Consider the following 24139-nt stretch of genomic DNA (forward strand, 5'->3'; position numbering starts at 1 on the left):
ACCGGCCAGGGCCCACATATCTTATTTTAAAGTAAAAAAACAAAACGGGAACAAATACAATATTTAAAATAAAGAACAAGTAAATTTATTTATTTTTTTTATATTTATATTTATATATATTTTATTATAATGTTAATGGGATGACATTAATAAATCAGGGTACATATATTCAAAGAAAACATGTCTAGGTTATCTTGTCATTAAATTATGTTGCATACCCCTCGCCCATAGTCAGATTGTCCTCCGTCACCCTCTATCTAGTTCTCTGTGCCCCTCCCCTTCCCCCTAACTCTCTCCCTCCCTCCCTCCTATGTCCTCCCTCCCCCCACCCCTGGTAACCACCACACTCTTGTCCATGTCTCTTAGTCTCGTTTTTATGTTCCACCAATGTATGGAATCATGTAGTTCTTGTTTTTTTCTGATTTACTTATTTCACTCCGTATAATGTTATCAAGATCCCACCATTTTGCTGTAAATGATCCGATGTCATCATTTCTTATGGCTGAGTAGTATTCCATAGTGTATATGTGCCACATCTTCTTTATCCAGTCTTCTATTGAAGGGCTTTTTGGTTGTTTCCATGTCTTGGCCACTGTGAACAGTGCTGCAATGAACATGGGGCTACATGTGTCTTTACGTATCAATGTTTCTGAGGTTTTGGGGTATATACCCAGTAGAGGGATTGCTGGGTCATAAGGTAGTTCTATTTGCAGTTTTTTGAGGAACCACCATACTCTCCTCCATAATGGTTGTACTACTTTACAGTCCCACCAACAGTGGATGAGAGTTCCCTTTTCTCCGCAGCCTCTCCAACATTTGCTATTACCCGTCTTGTTGATAATAGCTAATCTAACAGGGGTGAGGTGGTATCTCATTGTAGTTTTGATTTGCATTTCCCTAATAACTAATGAAGCTGAGCATCTTTTCATATATCTGTTGACCATTTGTATTTCTTCCTGGGAGAAGTGTCTGTTCATGTCCTCTTCCCATTTTTTTATTGGATTGTTTGTTTGTTTGTTGTTGAGTTTTATGAGTTCTTTGTAAATTTTGGATATTAGGCCCTTATCTGAGCTGTTGTTTGAAAATAACATTTCCCATTTAGTTGGCTGTCTGTTTATTTTGATATCAGTTTCTCTTGCTGAGCAAAAACTTTTTATTCTGATGTAGTCCCATTCATTTATATTTGCCTTCACTTCTCTTGCCATTGGAGTCAAGTTCATAAAAAGTTCTTTAAAACCCAGGTCCATGAGTTTAGTACCTATGTCTTCTTCTATGTACTTTATTGTTTCAGGTCTTATATTTAGGTCTTTGATCCATTTTGAATTAATTTTAGTACACGGGGACAGGCTGTAGTCGAGTTTCATTCTTTTGCATGTGGCTTTCCAGTTTTCCCAGCACCATTTATTGAAGAGGCTTTCTTTTCTCCATTGTGTGTTGTTGGCCCCTTTATCAAAGATTATTTGACCATATATATGTGGTTTTATTTCTGGGCTTTCTATTCTGTTCCATTGGTCTGAGTGTCTATTTTTCTGCCAATACCATGCTGTTTTGATTATCGTGGCCCTATAATGTAGTTTAAAGTCAGGTATTGTAATGCCCCCAGCTTCATTCTTTTTCCTTAGGATTGTTTTGGCTATTCGGGGTTTTTTATAGTTCCATATAAATCTGATGATTTTTTGTTCCATTTCTTTAAAAAATCTCATAGGAATTTTGATAGGAATTGCATTAAATTTATATATTGCTTTGGGTAATATGGCCATTTTAATTATATTTATTCTTCCTATCCAAGAACAAGGAATATTTTTCCATCTCATTGTGTCTTTTTTTATTTCTCTTAATAATGCCTTGTAGTTTTCGTTATATAGGTCCTTTACATTCTTTGTTATGTTTATTCCTAGGTATTTTATTTTTTTTGTTGCAATCGTGAAGGGGATTATTTTTTTGAGTTTGTTTTCTAATATTTCATTGTTGGCATAGAGAAAGGCTATGGACTTTTGTATGTTAATTTTGTATCCTGCGACCTTACTGTATTGGTTTATTGTTTCTAATAATCTTTTTGTGGAGTCCTTCGGGTTTTCGATGTATAGGATCATATCATCAGCAAAAAGTGATACCTTTACTTCTTCTTTTCCAATATGGATGCCTTTTATTTCTTTGTCTTGTCTGATTGCTCTGACCAGAACTTCTAGCACCACGTTAAATAAGAGTGGAGAGAGTGGACAACCCTGTCTTGTTCCTGATTTAAGGTGGAAAGTCCTCAGTTTTACACCATTTAATATGATGTTGGCTGATGGTTTATCATATATGGCCTTTATCATGTTGAGATATTTTCCTTCTATACCCATTTTGTTGAGAGTCTTAAACATAAAATTGTGTTGTATTTTATCGAAAACATTTTCTGCGTCTATTGATAAGATCATGTGGTTTTTTTCTTTGTTTTGTTGATGTGGTATATTACGTTAACCGTTTTACGTATGTTGAACCATCCTTGAGATTCTGGGATGAATCCCACTTGATCATGATGTATTATTTTTTTAATATGTTGTTGTATTAGGTTTGCCAGTATTTTGTTTAGTATTTTAGCTAGCATCTGTATTCATTAGAGATATTGGTCTGTAGTTTTCTTTCTTTGTGCCATCCTTGCCAGGTTTTGGTATGAGGGTTATGTTGGCCTCATAAAATGTGTTTGGAAGTATTGCTTCTTCTTCAATTTTTTGGAAGACTTTGAGTAGAATAGGAACCAAGTCTTCTTTGAATGTTTGATAGAATTCACTAGTATAACTGTCTGGGCCTGGACTTTTATTTTTGGGGAGGTTTTTAGTAGTTTTTTCTATTTCCTCCCTGCTGATTGGTCTGTTTAGGCTTTCTGCTTCTTCATGACTCAGTTTAGGAAGGTTGTATTGTTCTAGGAATTTATCCATTTCTTCTAGATTGTTGTATTTGGTGGCATATAATTTTTCATAGTATTCTACAATAATTCTTTGTATATCTATGATATCTGTGGTGATCTCTCCTCTTTCATTTTGGATTTTATTTATTTGAGTCCTGTGCCTTTTTTCCTTGGTGAGTCTTGCCAAGGGTTTGTCAATTTTGTTGATCTTTTCAAAGAACCAGCTCCTTGTTTTATTGATTTTTTCTATAGTTTTTCTGTTCTCTATTTCATTTATTTCTGCTCTGATTTTTATTATCTCCTTTCTTCGGCTGGTTTTGGGTTGTCTTTGTTCTTCTTTTTCTAGGTCCTTAAGGTGTGAAGTTAAGTGGTTTACTTGGGCTCTCTCTTGTTTGTTCATATAGGCCTGAAGTGATATGAACTTTCCTCTTATTACTGCTTTTGCTGCATCCCAGAGATTCTGATATGTCGTATTGTCATTTTCATTTGTCTGTATATATCTTTTGATCTCTGCGCTTATTTCTTCTTTGACCCATTCATTTTTTAGAAGTATGTTGTTTAGTTTACACATTTTTGTGGGGTTTTCCCCCTCTTTTTTGCAGTTGAATTCTAGTTTCAAGGCTTTATGATCAGAGAATATGCTTGGTACAATTTCAATTTTTCTAAATTTGCTGATATTGTCTTTGTGGCCCAACATATGGTCAATTCTTGAGAATGTTCCATGTACACTAGAGAAAAACGTATACTCTGTCACTTTGGGATGAAGTGTCCTGCAGATGTCTATCATATCCAGGTGTTCTAGTATTTCATTTAAGGCCACTATATCTTTATTGATTCTCTGTTTGGATGACCGATCTAGAGCCGTCAGCGGTGTATTGAGGTCTCCAAGTATGATTGTATTTTTGTTAGTTTTTGTTTTAAGGTCAATAAGTAGCTGTCTTATATATTTTGGTGCTCCTTGGTTTGGTGCATATATATTAAGGATTGTTATGTCTACTTGATTCAACTTCCCCTTAATCATTATGAAATGACCATTTTTGTCTCTGAGTACATTTTCTGTCTTGTAGTCAGCATTATTAGATATGAGTATTGCTACACCTGCTTTTTTTGGGGGTGTTGTTTGCTTGGAGTATTGTTTTCCAGCCTTTCACTTTGAATTTGTTTTTATCCTTGTTGCTTAGATGTGTTTCTTGTAGGCAGCATATAGTTGGGTTTTCTTTTTTAATCCATTCTGCTACTCTGTGTCTTTTTATTGGTAAGTTTAATCCATTTACATTTAGTGTAATTATTGACACTTGTGGGTTCCCTATTGCCATTTTATAAATTGCTTTCTGTTAGTTTTGTATCTTCTTTGATTCTTCTCTTTTGTTTTTCTATCATTTGTTTTTGTTTGTTTGTGTTCCATACTTCTTTCCTCTGTTGCTACCTTTTTTAAGTCAAGTGTTTTTGTGGTGGTTTTTTCAAGGGTGGTTACCATTAAGTAATGAAAAGGGTACCTATCATATTCATTGTAGTACACTATCTTATGAGTATTTCTGCACTTCATCGTCCTTTGCTACTGAAGAACAAGTAAATCTAAATCAACAAACTGACCAGTATTTCAATGGGAACTATGGGTTTGTTTTTGGCTAATGAGATGGTCAATGTGCTCCTCTCAATGACCACCAATGAAAGAGGTGCTTCTTCCAGAAGTGCGGCGGGGGCCGGATAAATGGCCTCAGGGGGCCGCATGCAGCCCGTGGGCCATAGTTTGGGGACCCCTGCCTTAGGCTATAATGACTTAGCCAGTTTACAGCCTGTCTCCCACACCCAATGCAAAATATAAGCGAGCAAACATATATATCATATTTACAAACTTATTTGACTGACAGATGGAGTTGAGGAACTACTAGAGCTCTCACGTTCTTGGTTGGCACAGTAGGCACATCTCCTCTGATGTTTTGCATTTTGGCCTTTCTCATTGGCAGGCACACAGACTTTGGACTGGTAACAATAATCATCCAACTTTAGTATGATCACTCCACTGGTTTCAGAATTGCTATTGCTATTGCTATATTCAATATGGACACATAAAACTAATGAGTAAGTTTTTGAGCTGGTGTCTCTGGCTTTCTTATATGAAACCATTGCCAACACCTCACCCCCACTCCAGTAACTTCTATCCACTGATTTTAGTTATTTGCCATTTGTGTTCACTGTCTTTGTTTCTCCAGTTCCTCCCTATCCTCTCCCCCTGCTTTCTGACCCAGGAGGCTGGTCTGAATAGATTAAATCAGCTTTTGGTATATGGGGCCACCAGCAAGGAAGAAGGAGTTTGAAGAAATGGTTATTTACTCTCCTGGTTGCCTTCCTGTAGGATCACTTAAAACTCATGGTGCCCATTCATTAAAGATCACAACTCCTCCCAAGATGACCTTCACAAAACTGTTTTGAGTTCTTCCTCTTTCTGGGTTTGGTTAACAGAGCTCTCACAGGTCCCTTCAGGCTTAACGGTGATAGCCCCATGATATTATACTGTCTGTGTCCCTTTAACAACCTATTTGAACTAAATTTGAGCAAGGCATCTGTTTCCTATTTTCTGCTGGGATGTGTCTGACTTACTCTACATACTCATACTAAATGTAACCAGATTGTCACAAAACTGGAGTTATAACTATTTGCCTTGTTGATACTGATAATTGAAACGTTCAGAAAACACTGGCATGGCTCACCCTGCTCACCTCTGGTATTCATCACTGCATTGCTCAATTAATTCACAATTCCTTGTCAGAATGAGAAAGAAATTTCATTGATAAATTTAGATTTTAAAGTTCATCCTCAATGACTTATGAACTAAAAGTGTTTGCTTTGCTTTCCTTTAACGTTCAGATTTTTATCTCATGAAAATGTTTATGTTAGATAAGCATCTGTACCAGAGCTATTTTAATAATAACATGAATAGATGGTGTAGGGTGGTCAGCAATGGGGAAGGTCATGTGAGGAACTCAGACCCAGGAACATTGGCTGGAGCCGCCCACAACCAAGGGCACCAAAAGAAACTTCCCAGGAGTGCTTGGGAAAAGAGTGACTGTCCATCAGCCAGTGAGATTTCTCCACGTCGTATTAGCTCGCCCATCCTACAGACCCTTTAAATATCTCCCATGAGGATCACCCCATGCGACTTCGCTGGCCTCCATGTCCCCAGGACCAGGGAACCTCTTTGGATGGGAAGCACTCTGTACTCAATAAAGCCTTTTATTATTCCACACTTCGTGGCTCCAGTCCCTTCTTTCTTCCTCGGTGGGGAAAAATACCTTACAGATGGCATGAGAGATAAATGCGTAGTTTTCCTTGGTGAGTGTTCAGTCCCTAGCATGCTATGGATAAATAACTCTGGTAATCACAACTTTAAAAGAAAAAAAAGTCAACTTCTCTGAGTGCCTTAGTTAGTTATTTCATATCTGTAAGACAATCTCCTGTAGAAACTGAAGTAATCCTTCTAAGTTTTGGAAGTATTATCTGGCAAGTTACTTTCTGGGTGTGCTTAATTTAAGTTTTCATTTTATAGATAAAAGGCTTTTTCAGTATTAAGGGCATACTAAGGGGATTAAAGCATAATAGAATTGTTAGGTTAATTATTTCCTTTTAGAAGGAATGTTTCAAACTGGATGAAAAGAAGTAAATAATGGCATCTCAAGTGTTAAATCAATTCATTATGTAATTTTCTTAATATGGTTTTTCTTCTGATTACCAGTTGGACTTTTTTGCTCTTACATAAGAGAGGGTTTGGATCAGTGAGTGAAATGACATAAAGAGCTGAATCAAGGCCAGTGAAAACTTGGCTTCCTCTCTGTGTATTGGGCAATCCTTCTCACTCTTTACTTTTCTGACTGGATCTCATCCATTTCCACGTCTCCAATTACCACTTGTCATAGATGACTCCCAAAATAAATCTCAAGCACAGACCTATTTAAGCTCCAGATCCATAAATACAAGACCCATATTGCCAAGTGGAGATGTCTCAAAATACTTCAAATTCATGACCTTTTTTCCCACACTCAAGTTTGCTTTTCTTCCTGTGTTCTCTATGTCAGAGAATGATACCGCCACCCACCCAGTTACACAAGCCAGACACCAAGCGATCACCCTTGACACATCATTCTCCTCACCCATTTTCTCCCCAAAATTTATCTCAAACACATTCACTTTGTCCTCCAAGCCAACGCCCTATTCCTGCTACCATTAACTCTTAATGTTGCCAAGGCAACAGTAGTCACCTCCCAACTGATTTCTCAGTATCTACACCTCCTATCTTCTCATCTAGTGCTCAAAGTACAGCTCAAGTGATCGTTTTGAAATGAAAATATGTTACACACACACACACACACACACACACAGACAGACACACACAGAGCTTTCCTCCTTCATTAACATTCAATGACTTCCTTTTATCGTAAAAATCAAAGTTGTTAATGTTAATGAGGCTTATAACTTCCTGCATGTTCTGGTCCTGTTCTACTTCTCCAAACTAATCTTATTTCCACTCTACCACTTACTAGCTGTATAACCTTGGATAAGGTACTTCTCTGTGCCTCAGTTTCTTTACCTGTAAAATGAGAATAATGCTAGTATCTTCCACTTAAGATGGTTGTGAGGATCAAGGCAAAGTGCTTAGAACCGACTTAGTAGGCACATAACAAATGTTAGCTACTATTAGCACATCTTAACTCTTTCAGCCACTCTGAAAATTTTTTCCCTCAGCAATGTTATACTTTCTTCCAACAGAGGACCTTTGCACAATATGTTCACTAATTTTTTGTTTGTTTGTTTTTTGTTTGTTTTTAGCACTGATTCCTCCCATCATAAACTAGCATCATTTCCTCCAGAAAGTCTTCATGATCACATTTACCAGATTAAGTCCTTCTATTACATGATTTCAGACCGGTGTATACCTTTCCTTAATAGCATTTATCACGATTAATTTTTATATATACTTAGGTAACCACATGACTAATGTCTTTCTCACTCTCTTGATTGTAAATCCATGAGATGGGGGAAATGGGATGACTGTTCTCCTTTAACATTGTATCCTGAGCCCATAGCATCTTGTCTTGCACTGAATAGGTTTTCAATGAACACTAAGTGAATGAATGAAAATAAATCTTATTGTATCCTGAGAGGTGTTCAAGGCAATGAGCACTGTGACATGACCACAGCTGCCTTCCCCTCTGTCAGACAGCACACTACGTAAGTGAGTAAAAAAGGGTGTTTCTCAGAGAAACTCTCCTGACCATAAACCCCTTACTAAGTTTCTCCAGGATGTTGATGATAATCCCCTTCTCTACGTGTAGGTCATCCCTATAAGGACTATTTTTAGTAGACATATGGTTCCAAAATTATGCCCCTTGATAAAGCCAAACCTAAATGTACAGAACAGTAATGCCCACTTGAAGTATCCCCAGGGAGAATTTAGCTATTGAAATCTGTCTTGACCAGGAAATGTCAGATAAGTTGTTGTACTGACACCTTCGATTGTCTTTTCCTCAGGCCATAGTAATGATGGTTCTAGTATGCTCCATTTAACTTACTCCTTCTTTGTAGCCACAAAAGGGTAAAACAATAGCTAACATTTATTGGGTGTTGGCGTTTACTATTGCCAGGCATTGTGCTATACATTTTCTATATATTATTTCACTAAATCTTTTTTTTTTCTTTTTTAGTGAGAGACAGACAGGGAGAGAGATGAAAAGTATCAACTCATTGTTGTGGCACTTTAGTTGTTCATTGATTGCTTTCTCATATGTGCCTTGAAAGCAGTGACCTTGAGATTTCAAATCTGAGTCCTCAGCATCCCAGGTCAATTCTCTATCCACTGTGCCACCATCTGGTCAGGCTATTTCACTAATTCTTAATTTAAGAAAGGACACCTTTCATGTAAATGCTGTCGTTATCTTCATTTTACGGTTGAGAACATGGAAGTTTGGAGCAATGAAGAAACTTGCTTAATGCTATAGGACCAGTAAGTAGTAGTACCAGATTTTGAACCCAAGTAACCTGATGCCATGGCCAGTATCTTTATGTACTGCATCGCACTGTTTAGGTACATAGTGCTGTCTTACTGATTTGAACTCATTAGCCTCTCATCCAGTTGGGTAAGCTCCAAAGATCATTTAAATTATCCCCTTTTAACTTCCAAACACGTTGTGAACATAGACCTCATACATTATGGGATCAGATGGCAAAGTTATCCAGATTTAAAACAAAACATGTCTTCATCTGTGATTGCTATATCATGAGTGTGGGCACAGTCTCAGGGGTCGGGAAACTTTTTGGCTGAGAGAGCCATGAACGCCACATATTTTAAAATGTAATTCCATGAGAGCCATACAACGACCCGTGTACGTTAGGCATTATCTAATAAAAATTTGGTGTTGTCCCGGAGGACAGCTGTGATTGGCTCCAGCCACCCGCAACCATGAATATGAGTGGTAGGAAATGGATGGATTGTAATACATGAGAATGTTTTATATTTTTAACATTATTATTTTTTTAATTAAAGATTTGTCTGTGAGCCAGATGCAGCCATCAAAAGAGCCACATCTGGCTTGCAAGCCGTAGGTTCCTCACCCCTGGTCTAGGTTCTCAGTAAATATTTATTGAATGAATAAATGAATCACACCATTTATATCACCATGTACCCTTTAATTGTATTATGAATATTTCCCATATCATTTCTCTACATTTCAGGATTTCTCTGCAAAAATGTTAAGTGAAGGATTTTCTTCTTAATTCACTTTCTGTTGTCCAGGCAACCATCCATTTATCCATTCCATAATCATTTATTGACCAAGATTCAGTGGTGTGTCCTGCCTTTGCCTTAATAGAGATTGGACTCATTTTTCTCTGATGACTATGCAACCTGGCATCCCTTCTGTCTTCTCTGCTTTCATAATCAGGCCTGTCCAGTGTTCTTCTCTGTGATGCTCCCTACAGGCATGCAAGTTTCAGCTGTTCTTATTACCTGTGATTGTGATCCCAAGCAAGCCCTTTTCTCTCCATTGTACTGCAACAGTTACCATGCTGTAGATTTCAGAGTGACTATGATTTTTATGTATGTGTGTGTGAGAGAGAGTGAGAGAGAGACAAGAAGGAAGAAAGATGAGAAGCATTAACTTGTAGTTGCATAACTTTTGTTGTTCATTGATTGCTTTTCATACGTGCCTTGACTGGAGGGGGCGGAGGCTCCACCCAAGCCAGTGACCTTTGGGCTCAAGCCGGTAACTTTGGGATCATGTTGATGATCTTGCACTCAAGCCAGTGACCCCAGAGTTTCGAACCTGGGACTTCATTGTACCACCAATGGTCAGGCATAGTGACTATGACTTCGAAAAATCATTTATTTCTGAAATAATTGTAATTTTTAAAAAGTCCTTTTATTATGAAAAATACCTACTCATTGCATAAATGTTTTAAAATTCCTTATAAGCTCCCAAAATAACTTTTTATGACTTTTTTATTGATTGATTTTAGAGAGAAGAAGTGGGGGGGGGAGAGAGAGACATCAGTTTTTTGTTCAACTTATTTTTGCATTCATTGATTGATTCTCATATGTGCTCTGATGGGGGATGAAATCCACAACTTTGGCATATGAAAGGATGCTTTCCAACTGAGCTACTGACCAGGGCCAAAATAAGTATTATATAGATAAAATTTAAAGAGCTTGTACTACATGTTAAATGTTAAGCTAACAAAATTACGTTACTGTACTAATTTTAGAGATGAAGAAAATGTTAGTAGTGTCTTAACAGTCTTTTCTATTATTGGATTTTTAGGTTGTTCCCAATTTTATAAAAAATATTAGAAATAGCGCGTGATGAACATTAAACTTTTTGTTTAAAGTAAAAATAATATTATTGTTTTTCCCAGAGTGTACAAGTAAACTATGCTTGCTGTAAAAAATCAAGAAATTGCCCTGGCCGGTTGGCTCAGCGGTAGAGCGTCGGCCTAGCGTGCGGAGGACCCAGGTTCGATTCCCAGCCAGGGCACACAGGAGAAGCGCCCATTTGCTTCTCCACCCCTCCGCTGCGCTTTCCTCTCTGTCTCTCTCTTCCCCTCCCGCAGCCGAGGCTCCATTGGAGCAAAGATGGCCTGGGCGCTGGGGATGGCTCTGTGGCCTCTGCCCCAGGCGCTAGAGTGGCTCTGGTCGCAATATGGCGACGCCCAGGATGGGCAAAGCATCGCCCCCTGGTGGGCAGAGCGTCGCCCCTGGTGGGCGTGCCGGGTGGATCCCGGTCGGGCGCATGCGGGAGTCTGTCTGACTGTCTCTCCCTGTTTCCAGCTTCAGAAAAATGAAAAAAAAAAAAAAAATCAAGAAATACATAAAATTATACAGAAGAGAATAAACATCATTTGAAATTCTACTGCCCCATAATAATCACCATTAACATTTTGCTGATCATAGTTTTATGTCTTTTTTATTCAACTACACATGTATGCCACATATAATTTTATATAAATAGAATCTTATGTCTCTGCCTCTTTTCTCCATTCCTTATCACTCTAATAAATCTTATCTGTGAAAGTAGACAGGTTAATTATTTATTTTACAAAAGCTTGGATTTTTTATGTTACAAAAGACAGCAAAGTGAAATCACTTCTGTCCAATGTGCTCTTCTAACTTAAAAATATGTTATGAAAATTCTTCCAATAATATTGATGTAGATCTAACTTTTTTAATGACTCCAGAATAATTTTATTGTGGCATATTCAATCATTCTTTCCTTAAAGTAAATTTTATTTAGTTTTTCTTTCTCCTGACAATCCGAGAATGTTTTAATCAACATCCTTATATAAAAATATGCCTTTACTTCTATAAAATTGATTCCCTGAGGTTATCGTCTTGTGTGACTTGTAAACATAGGCCAGGTGCTGGCAAACTATGGCCCATAAGTCAAATCTAGTCAGCCCCTCACCCTCTCATTTTTGTATGGTCTGTAACCTAGGAATAGATTTTTTTAATGGTTGAAAACAATCAAGAAAAAAATAGTATTTTGTGATACATGAAATTATATGAAATGTAAATTTTAGTGTATAAATAAAATTTCATGGGACATAGCCATCCATGTTCACTTATCTACAGTGTGTCCATAAAGTCATGGTGCACATTTGACCGGTCACAGGGAAACAACAAAAGACGATAGAAATGTGAAACCTGCACCAAATAAAAGGAAAACTCTCCCAGTATCATATCTATTCAGTGCAGTTCCAAGTGGGTTCATGCACAGATTTTTTAGGGCTCCTATCCTGTATAGCATCTACAGACTCATCACTGACTGATGGCCTACCAGAATGGGGTTTCTCCACCAAACTGCCAGTTTCCTTCAACTGCTTATCCCACCAAATAATGTTATTCTTATGTGGTGGTGCTTCATTATAAACACACCGATATTCACATTGCACTTTGGTCACGGATTCGAATTTAGCGAGCCACAGAACACACTGAACTTTTCTCTGTACCATCCACATCTTGACTGGCATGGCCGTGGGCTGCTCCGCTGTATACACGGTGTTACGTCATCATCTGCACATGCACACATGCTGCCACATCTTCCTACAGAAACTGGGAGGGTTTTCCTTTTATTTTGTACAGATTTCACATTTCTATTGTCTTTTGTTGCTTTCCTGTGACTGGTCAAAAGTGCACCATGACTTTACGGACACACTGTATATACTACCTGTGCTATTTATATACAAGTACCATGCTACTATGGCCCATTTGAATAACTGTAACAGAGAATATATGGCCTGCAAAGCCCAAAATATTAGCTATCTGGCCCTATACTTGATCCTTCAGCAGACAGAAGTTTACTGACCCCTGACCTAGGCAATTAATGTACTTCTCTTATTATGATTAAATGGACAGAGTAACCATTAAAAATATTTTTTTTCAAGGCAGAAGAGAGAAAAATTATTAGCTAAGGAATTTGGGAGTGTATTTAAGACCATATGAAAAAGTATATATTTTAATGATTTCTTCCATATAAAAATAACTGTGATATTCAGACTTTAATAATTGTCAGCATAGGAATAATATGTAGCATGACGGAAGGTCCATTCTTTGAACAGATTTCAATTAGGCAAAAAGACCTTTGTTTCTTTAACTGCAAAACTAAGGATGCAGCCCTGGCCAGATAGCTCTGTCAGTTAGAGCATCATCCTAATACACAAAGGTTGTGGGTTAGATCCCCACATATAGGAACAGATCAATGTTTCTGTCTCTCTCCCTTCCTCTCTCTCTAAAATAAATAAAATTAAAAAATAAAGATTAAAGACAGAAATCTTTAATCTTTAATCATCCTAATACACAAAGGTTGTGGGTTAGATCCCCACATATAGGAACAGATCAATGTTTCTGTCTCTCTCCCTTCCTCTCTCTCTAAAATAAATAAAATTAAAAAATAAAGATTAAAGACAGAAATCTTAGAGTCAAGTTCAGCTTACTTCTCCTGCCTTCATTCTGTCTACCCTACCCACAATACCTTTAGCTACCTGGTAAGGAGCAGACATTCAGCTGCTACTTTGCACATCAGGACTTGGTGTGCGAAGGCGCTGTTAAAAAGTGTAAGCAAACAGGCTGACTGACCTATGACTAACATTTGGCAGAATCTGCGAGAGATGCTGGATTGCAGATGGATTTCCTCAGCTCTAAATACAAAGGCCTGCATGATAATGGAGCCAAGGAAAATGCCAATGGGGAAAATAAAATCTATATATTTTTATAGCTGAACACAGAAAAATAACTGATTTTTCTTTTTCTGTTGAAGTGTCTCTAGTATTGGCTGTTATGATTAAACATGCCCTTAGGCCCTTAGAAAAAGCAATTGAAATGAATACAAAATCATACTGAATGTAAACTATAATTGAGAAATAAAATTAAAAAAGAAAAGCAATTAAGTTAGGGTTTTACAGGAAGTTAAGAATTTCAAGATGCAGGAAAAATGAGTGTACAGGAAGACCAGTCAATAAGTTGAAGGCAACAGTGGTGGGAAATTTCACATTTTGGACCCTGTCATTTTTGTTTATGTGAGAAGTCTATTAGTTCATTGTTAGTAAAAGTAGTGCCTGCCCTGGCCGGTTGGCTCAGTGGTAGAGCGTCGGCCTGGCATGCGGAGGTCCCTGGTTCGATTCCCAGCCAGGGCACACAGGAGAGGTGCCCATCTGCTTCTCCACCCCTCCCCCTCTCCTTCCTCTCTGTCTCTCTCTTCCCCTCCCGCAGCCAAGGCTCCATTGGAGCAAAGATGGCCCGGGTGCTGGGGATGGCTTTGTGGCCTCTGCCTCAGGCGCTAGACTGGCTCTGGTCACAACAGAGCGACGCCCTGGATGGGCAGAGCATCGCCCCCTGGTGGGCATGCCGGGTGGATCCCGGTCGGGCGCATGCGGGCAGTCTGTCTGACTGCCTCCCTGTTTCCAGCTTCAGAAAAATGCAAAAAATTAAAAAAAAAAAAAGTAGTGCCCTGGGCTAGACCTTAAAAGAGAACAATCCCTTTTTTCCCCTTTACCACCAGGTGTTTTAAGGGATCTGTTCAATCAACCATTACTATTTATGGAGTGCCAGATCCTGTCTGGACACTGGGCATTCCCAGTAGCAAAGCAGCCAGAAATCCTGCTTTGTGGAGCATGCAACTGGGAGGGAGAAGAGAAACCATCAACACAGTCAATCAGTACACTTTATAATAGAGGCTGATGGGTGCAATGAAAAAATAAAAAATAAAGCAGGGCAGGGGTGGCAGGGAAGGAGTGTGTCTGATCTTAAGTAGCGTGGTCAGAAGAGACCTCATGGAGAAGGAGACACATGAGCTTCACACATACCAGGGACAAGGGCTTCAGACAGAGAGAAGTTGTGGTACAAAGTTTCCAAAGATGCCAAGCATGCCTGGCATTGAGAAGGGGCTATAAGGAATCCGAAGGTCAGAGGAAAGCAAGCAAGGAGGAGGATGTTTAGGAATGGATTTGGAGAGTTCAGGGGCTGGTGGCCGGATTGTAGAGCCTCTTAAAGCTTTGGCTTTTACTTTGGGTGACAAGAGTGAAATGCTTCCCTTTGGTGGAGATCTCAGATCTAAGATCTGAAATCTACTTCTAAATCTCCATATTTACTGCCACCCTGTTTTGTCCCTAATTATCTCCCCTCCTGAATATCACTGTAATGCCAGGGCTACGATTAGGAGATAGAGAGGGAAGCATTTGCTTCCTATGCAAAATATAAGGGGGAAGGGGTGTGCCCCAAACCTCAGTTGTTACTGATTTTCCTTCTGCCTCAGTCTCTGATACAGCACAATGCAGCCCTGTTATTGGTCCTATCTTTATGTAAATTTTGATACTCTGTTTATCCGGGATATTTGGCATTAACTTTGATTTTTAAAAATATAGCACTAGCTTGACTAGGGGGTGGTGCAGTGAATTGAACGTTGGCCTGGGATGTTGAGAACCCAGGTTCGAAACTCCAAGGTCACCGGCTTAAGCCTGGGCTCACCAGTTTGAGTGTGGGGTCAATGGCTTGAGTGTGGGATCATAGACATTACCCCATTGACACTGGCTTGTGCCCAAGGTCACTGGCTTGAGCAAGGGGTCACTGGCTCAGCTGGAGCCCCCTGGTCAAGGCACATATGGGAAAGCAATCAATGAACAACTAAGGTGTGGCAATAAAAATTGATGCTTCTCGCCTGACTAGGCGGTGGCGCAGTGGATAGAGCATTGGACTGGGACGCAGAGGACCCAGGTTTGAGACCCCGAGGTCGCCAGCTTGAGCGCGGGCTCATCTGGTTTGAGCAAAGCTCACCAGCTTGGACCCAAGGTTGCTGGCTTGAACAAGGGGTTACTCAGTCTGCTGAAGGCCCACGGTCAAGGCACATATGAGAAAGCAATCAATGAACAACTAAGGTGTTGCAACAAAAACTAATAATTAATGCTTCCCGTCTCTCTCTGTTCCTGTCTGTCTGTCTCTGTCTATCCCTCTCTCTGACTTTCTCTGTCTCTGTAAAAAAAAAAAAAAAGGGGGTGTAACCTACAAAAAAAATTGATGCTTCTCATCTCTCTCCCTTCTTGTCTGTCCCTGTCTGTACCTCTCTCTCTTTTGCTAAAATAAATAAATAAATAAAAATGAAAATATAGCATTAAATATTTGATTACTGAGGGTTCTTGTCACCCCTTCCCCTTAAATGTTGTGCCCAAGGCCTATGCCTCCCCTACCTCATCTGAGTCCCGAGTCCCACTCTGGTGCTCTTTCTTCTCCATTTCCCCAGCATCAGTCTAAAGCAGTGTGTGCCAGGGCACACTGGTACACCCTAGAAGATTTCCAGGTGTGCTCTATGGTATTCCAGAGAAATATGTGCCTGTCAGGGACCAAAGAACCAACAGGGTTTTTGGAGTTTAGATTTTTGGGGGACAGAGGTGTGGGGAATTGTAAGCTGACAGTCTGCCCAACCCCCCACCTCACTTGCCTGATTAGGTTGCAAAAGGCTGTTAAACTGTGGTGCTGGATTGCTTACACTACCCCCCATGTTCCCCAGAAAGACTGGAGGCAAGTTTCTTCTATCCTTTGTTTGGTGTAAAGTTAAGATCATATGTATGGTGGGGGTTTTGGATTGATGATTAAGCATAAGGAATTTTTTCTTGAAGCCTTTTGGATTCCTATAAAAGAAGAATATGTGGCAATATCTAAAAAAGCTATGAACATTTTAGTACAATTTTCAACATCCTATTCATGTGAATTAGGATTTTCTACCCTCAACACAATTAAGAATAAAAAGAGAGGAATTCTTCAATGTATTCACAAGGAAATGAGATTTTGCCTTTCAAATATATACCCAAACATTGAAGAAATCACTAGGACACATCAGGCTCATGTTTTTCATAAACACAAGAATGAAAAAACTTAACATATTCATGCCAGGACCTGCCAAATTTACTAAATCTTACTAAGAATGTATCTATATATATAAAAAAATAACTTTGTAATTTTTTATTTTTAACCCCTCTTTTTTACAAATTCTAAAAAGCATAACTCAAAAAATATAACATAAAAATGTTTTTTAATGTCAGAATAAATTTAATTTTGTTGTATTTATTTCGTTTAATTACCATAAAAGAACGCTTGAACTTTATATATTTTTCTTTAATATTTGACTTAGTTATTATTACATATTTCTCAGAAATTTGTATATAGTGCACCTACAGTTGTTTATAAGATTTTAAATGCGCCCTGACTTCAAAAGGTTTGAGAACCACTGGTCTAAAGCAAGGGTGTGTGAGTGTGTGAATAGTTCCTGTAAAGGCCAAATAGTAGTAATAGCTTAGGCTTTTTGGGCCATAAGTCTCTGTCACACTTGGCCATTGGAGCATGGAAGGAGCCATAGATTTTAAACAAACAAGTGAGAGTAGCTGTATTCCACGTTGCTGGAGGAGGCCATTGAGAAGACGGACCTCAAACCGAGCCTCACGCTGGACCAGAGCAGTCAGAGCTTCCTCACTTCTTCTCCTGTCCTTGGAATGTGCATTTTTCCCACCGCTCCCACAGTGGGAACCATTTCCAAAGATGCAGCCCCGAGACACTAATGTGTTGTTGACCATCTGCACTATATAAGTGACTGAATCTCTTTAAAGCCTCTAAATTAGCCTCATATGTAAGTTCCCTTGCTTATTAAACCTGCTCCCTACCAAATCGGGAATAGCTGCCACTCTCTTCAGTATCTCCCTCTGTGGACAGGAGCCAGTTTCAGATTTCATCTGGGAAGCTGCTAACATTGCAAATCAGCACAGTAATTATGATAGGTCATGAAATAGTATTTTTCCCTCCCAATCATGTAAAAATGTAAAAACCACTCCTAGTTCATGGGCAATATGAGCACAGGGGGCAGACCAGGTTGGGAAGCCCAGATATAAACTATAGATACCCTGAGAAGGCTCTTTCAAAAGTACTGTTTTTTCACTTATTGTAGTTGCTCAAGCACCTTCAGTTTACCACATCCAGGGCAAACTTAGGGCCTCTGAGTTTCGGCCCAGGCCTTCTACTGAATTTTGTTATCCTCTTCTCCCTCAAAACCACTTTGTGTGGTATCAGATCAGTCTCCTCATTGTCCTCGAAACAAACTAGGTCCATTGTTTGCTACCTGCTTTTGATCTTGTTCTAGCACCCACTTTCCCTTCTTTTGTCCAGCATCCCATCCCTAAAAGGTCATCTTCTTTCTCTGACTCCACTGGCCACTAGAAGTGTCCTCTTTTTCTTGAACTCCTACAGCAGTTGTAATAGCACAGTTAGTTCTTACTGGTAGTATATCCTTATTTCTCTCTGCTTTACACGTGTGTGGACTGTGTTCCAGATGAGACTCCTAATCCTCTGTACATCCTTTAGGGTGCGTAGGCCAGAGCTGAGCCTGTGGAGGAAGCTTGATACTCAGGAACTGATTAATACTACCCCTTCAAATAGCCAAACAGGACTGGTGACCTTCTTAGCACTCTGGATTTTGGGTGGGATCATTTGATTGGATGCACGGATCATCTGTGCTCTTTTGCTTCCTCTAGCTCAGGGGTCCCCAAACTACGGCCCGCGGGCCACATGTGGCCCCCTGAGGCCATTTATCTGGCCCCCGCTGCACCTCCAATAGGGGCATCTCTTTCATTGGAGGTCAGTGAGAGGAGCACAGGATCCATCCTCATCCTGTGCTCCAGGACTACTGTATGTGGCGGCGCCACAAAGCGCAGCATGGCTCACGTACAGTACTACTTCCGGTGACGTGGGATGCACGCATCATGGCTCCGGAAGCACGTCATATCACCTGTTACGGCTAGCAGTGACAAATACGGAACCAGACATTGACCATCTCATTAGCCAAAAGCAGGCCCATAGTTCCCATTGAAATACTGGTCAGTTTGTTGATTTAAATGTACTTGTTCTTTATTTTAAATATTGTATTTGTTCCCATTTTTTTTACTTTAAAATAAGATATGTGCAGTGTGCGTAGGGATTTGTTCATAGTTTTTTTTATAGTCCGGCCCTCCAACGGTCTGAGGGACAGTGAACTGGCCCCCTGTGTAAAAAGTTTGGGAACCCCTGCTCTAGCTTGTGATTAGTGGTATTTTTGTTCCTTGTCATTTATTTTTATTTTTTTAATTTTTTTCCATTAATTTGAAAAGGGGAGGGGGATGAGAGAGAAAGAGAAAGAGAGAAGCTTCCACTCGTTGTTGCACTTAGTTGTTCCATTTAGTTGTGCACTCATTGGCTGCTTCTCCTATTTGTGCTGACCAGGATCTAACCCATGACCTCAGTGTGCCAAGACAACCTTCTAGTCACTGAGCCACCCGGCCAAAGCAGTTGTCATTTCTAAGATTGCTATCACATTGCCTTGAGATGGACTGCCTTCATAATCCCTACTTTTCCCTGATTCATCAATTTATGAAAGGAAACTCTCACGTTAAATAGAGAACTGTTTGATCACTTCCAGTTAAGACATGAGGGAAAAGGAATAATGATTTACTAAACACCCACTTAGATGGCAAGCAGTCTGCTAGAAATGTTACCTAAAGTAGGAATGTTATCCTTGATTTTCATATGTGGGGACTGAGGTTGAGAAAAGTTCAGTAACTGAGCCTAAGTAGTGGAAAGGAAATGAAAGGAGGTAGCTGGAAAGGAATTTTAAGAGGTTGAACCTCACTGACAGGACTGAGGAGATCGGCTTTCTTCCTGTACCTGTCTCATCTCTGTATCTTGCCCTTTGCCCTCACTCCTACCTGTCTAAAATTCATGCTGCATTATGAGACATGTGTCAAGTTCATAGCACAGAGTCTAATACAGGATATTTACTCCAAAGGTGTTGTTTTCTTCCTCTTAGTCTCTTCCACTTCTATCCCCCAACCTGTACCTCCTTCAAATTGAATGGCTCTTTTAAATCCATATTTAATTGCAATTCATATTATGAGTTATCAAATCCCATTTAGGAAAGAAAGTCAAAAGGGAAAATATTTAAATGTGTGAGCTCCAGAGCATGTAACCCGAGACCTGGTCATTGCTCTGCAAATTCTTGTTGAGCTAAATTGGCACTTGAGAAATTTCTCTAGATTTAAATACAAAACAATCAGTTCCACATTTGACTGAATCATGGTGTTCCTATGTTCTAATCCTTTCAATGGCTCCCCATTATTTAATAAAGTGAATTTTGAGGTCCTGAGCTGCCAAACTTACCATGACCTCTTACCTTTCCAGCTGCTCTCCTGCACTTCTATACTTTTTCTGAGCCCCAGGCAAATTGGTATAGTCAACTTCCTCAGACAGAAGGGTTTGAAGAGCTTCGCCTTTTTAATTTTAATATTTTTGTTTAATTTATTGATATAAGCAAGAGAAGAAGGGAGAGAGAGAAAGACGCAGGAACATTGATCTGTTCCTGTATGTGCCCTGACTGGGGATCAAACTGGCAACTTCTGAGCTTCAGGACCATGCTCAAACCAACTGAGCTATCCGGCCAGGGTGCCTTTTCTTTTTCTTTAAAGCTTAAATATTATTTAAGAAACCCTTGCACATATATTGTCTTATCTGTGTTTTTTTGTTCATGTCATTTACCCATTTTCGATCCTTTGCATCCATTCCTGTCAGGCAAAATTCTACACATTCCTTAAGGTACGTTGCAATGGCAACATCCTCCATGAAACCTACATTGACCTCTGTGGCAAAAAATGATCCCCCTACTCCATCTCTGAGTGCCCAGACCTTTTTTTTGCTCCCCAACCATGATATTCTTCATGCACAGCCTTTACTATAGTTATTTGTGTTCATATAGATATATATGTATTATATATGTATATTAGCGAGAGAGAGAGATAGGCAGGAAGGAAGAGAGACGAGAAGTATCAACTCGTAGTTGTGGCACTTTAGTTGCTCATTTGCTGCTTTCTCATATGTGCCTTGATGGGGTAGGGGACACTCTAGCCAAGCCAGTGACCCCTTGCTCAAGCCAGCGACCTTTGGGCTCAAGCCAGTTATGTCAATGGTCCCATGCTTAAGCCTGATTCAGGTTTTGAATCCATTCTTTGAACCAGCTGAATAGGCCAGGACAGTTAACATCATAATTTGTTCAGCTAGGTCATGTGCTCATGTAAGGAAGAAAAATAATTTTCCTATCACCTTGCTGAATTCTTAGCTGAAACACCTGTAACAAAAGATAGATTAGCAAAAGAAAAACAAGCAGAAGATTATTAACATATACCCTTCACTTATACATGGGAGATACCCAGGGAAAAATGAGTAACTTTCTGAGGTGGGTTTGAATTCAGGCTTACATAGCCTCTATAAATGGAAAGAAAGGGGAAATGTAGGCCTCTTAGGGGAGATTAAATGAAATTTAGGAAGGAAGAATGGGCTCTTAGAAGATTATAGGTGGGAGTTATGATAGTGTCTGATAAGGTGTCTGAGTGTGGGGTCAACATCTAGTTTCCTCTCCTGTGATAGGAGTCAATCCTCCTTGGTTGATGAGACATTTGAGAAGAAGATTTAGAACAACTGAGTTCCTTTGGAAGGATCTGTCTTTAGGCAGATAAGTTCAGAGAGAGCCTCTCCATACATTTACTGTTTTTTCAAGTGACTACAGCTCAAAATAATATCCCAAAGTGCCATATTTTGAGGTGTCATGTCCTGAACTCCTAGTCATATTTTGGGGCAGCACATTCTGCTACACTCCACTCACTTGTAACTAAGAGTAAACAGAGTTATGCTGATCATAACAGAAGTTGAAGTAAAAAATAATAGTATAGATATAGTGACTGGGGACAATTATGTGATCTACACATCTACCCCAATGTTTTCCCATTTTTGGCATACAATTTTTTCTTAAACAGAATATTTTAATAGAAACCTTTATTTTAAATAGAATTATACATTTCAGGCCTAATTTTGTACAACAGAGTTATGGGGTTCAAAATACTGATTTGTTTTTGAGACATGCAGATACATGTCTATTCTGAATCCATGTTTTACCTCGTGGGTGGTGGTTTTGGTGTTGTCTTTTTTAAAAGAAGTTTCAAGAAAAATAATTGTAATTTCTATAAAAGTAGAAAGACACTAGAATTTCCAGGTAGTTCCATAGTTGTCATTATCATTTCAGGGTAACTCATAGTCCCTTTTTTATCTTTCTACAGTCCAAAGCTCCCCAGATGTTTGATGATTTAAGTGCATCTTGAAGCTTTCACTCTCATGGAAGTCCCTAGAAAATTAAACTGTGACTCCTTTATGACACTTTTTTATGATATAATTTTATATCCATCAAACACCGCTATAAGTCTTCAAGGCAATTCACTAATGGGACTAAGACATATAAGTTTAATTATAAATAAATTCCTCTTTCCTTGAGAAAATTAGGATGTAAAGGTTCTAGAATCAGACTGTCTGAGATGATATACCAGGCGTGCCACTTAGTTGTGTGACTCTGTAAAGTCTCAGTTCCACCTTATGTGAAATAGGGATAATAATTGTATCTACTTCATAGTGTTGTTATAATACTTCAACAGAATATTTCATATGAATCTCTAAGGACAGCACCTGCCAGTTAGAAAGCACTTAACAAATATTAATTAGTGGGCAGTAGAAGTAAGATGTATCAGGATTTGAGTTTCTCAGATTTCAACAAGAAGCAGTTTATTATATCCCTTTAATCAGTTTCCATAACTCAACTATCTGCATTTCTATAGTCTGATTCAACTTCTCTTACATGTTAGAAACTAGTGATGGTAAAGAACACAAGTGTGAAAAAAATTCTCATAAACCTCATGACACAATCATGAACTTTCCTGGTGTACACTATAATACAAACAGCTTTTTATTTCAAGTTGAATACAGTGGGGCAAAAGTAGGTTTACAGTTGTGAGTATATGAAACAGAGTATTTTTGTATAACTTTCCATATGAATAACTGTAAATCTATTTTTTGCCCCATGCTATAAATTGCTTTCTCCTTTCCTCCAACCTTTCATTGTAAGTCCTATATGGACTTAAGGCAGTAGTTCTCAACCTTTCTAATGTCGTGACCCCGCAATACAGTTCCTCATGTTGTGGTGACCACAAACCAAAAAATAATTTTGGTGGCTACTTCATAACTGTAATTTTGCTACAGTTATGATTCAGAATGTAAATACCTGATATACATTATGTATTCTCATTGCTACAAATCAAACATAATTTAAACATAGTGATTAATCACAAAAACAATATTTAATTATATATTGAGAAATATTTATTACTAATGACCTCCTTACCTAGTGTATTGGGGCTACCGTTCCGTAAATAGCTGCTTAATTAATAGATCTGTTTTTTCCAGATTAATGGCAAGTTTTCTATATAGAACAGTGTGAACTACGTCATAGGATACACTGCAGTTTCTGCACAGCATGGTATCTTTCAGGGCTCTTTCACACTATAAAGCAGCGGTTTCTGCGATGGAATCCACATCTCATTTACTTCAATGGGAGACCCGTGGATTCCGCAGAAGAGAGATCCCCTGTACGGCAGGAATGCAGTTCCGACACATTTCTTCCTCTCCTATTCAAGTCAATGGGAGGCCACAGCAGATTCCGCTCAAATATAGAGCATGTTGCTTAATTTTTTCCACGCTAGAACTTTTCCTAGAGCAGAAAAATTCCAAAGGTGGAATCCGCCCCCCCAATAGACTTCTATAGGAGGCAGATCTTTTACACTGCAGAATCTGCACAGCAGATTCCTCAGTGTGAGGCCTCTTTCAGTCTATTGGGGGTGGCAGATTCCACCTTTGGAATTTTTCTGCTCTAGGAAAAGTTCTAGCGTGGAAAAAATTAAGCAACATGCTCTATATTTGAGCGGAATCTGCTGCGCTCAAATTGACTTGAATAGGAGAGGAAGAAATGTGTCGGAAACTGTTATTTCTCTGCCTCTTATTGAAATCAAAAGGAGGCTGCAGCGGATTGTGTGGTAACCCGAGATTCTTGGGAGCACTCTTCCACAAAATCTGCCGCACTCCCAATGAAATCAATAGGAGGCGGATTCAATGCCGGAAACCGCTGATTTCAGCAGTTTCCTCATTCAGAATATGGGAAAATAGTGGGAGATATGGGAGATAATTATACATTGGGGAACAGTGTGAACTACATCTTATAGTGGTCTCTTATAGTATAAGACCGATGTAGTTCACACTGTGTAAATGTATGGTGCTTTGTGTAAGTGTAAGCTGCTTTGTGTACTGTGTAATGATTACACACAAAG

The 24139-nt window shown here is 39.1% G+C and overlaps 1 protein-coding gene across 1 annotated transcript in view; it reads left to right on the forward strand.

The window, feature by feature from the left end:
- The window catches only part of HERC3 (HECT and RLD domain containing E3 ubiquitin protein ligase 3), an 809237-nt gene that overhangs the window by 327873 nt on the left and 457225 nt on the right, over positions 1-24139 (forward strand). The window lies entirely within an intron of this gene.

The sequence above is a fragment of the Saccopteryx leptura genome, chromosome 5, assembly GCF_036850995.1.
Source record: "Saccopteryx leptura isolate mSacLep1 chromosome 5, mSacLep1_pri_phased_curated, whole genome shotgun sequence".
Taxonomy (NCBI): Eukaryota; Metazoa; Chordata; class Mammalia; order Chiroptera; family Emballonuridae; genus Saccopteryx; species Saccopteryx leptura.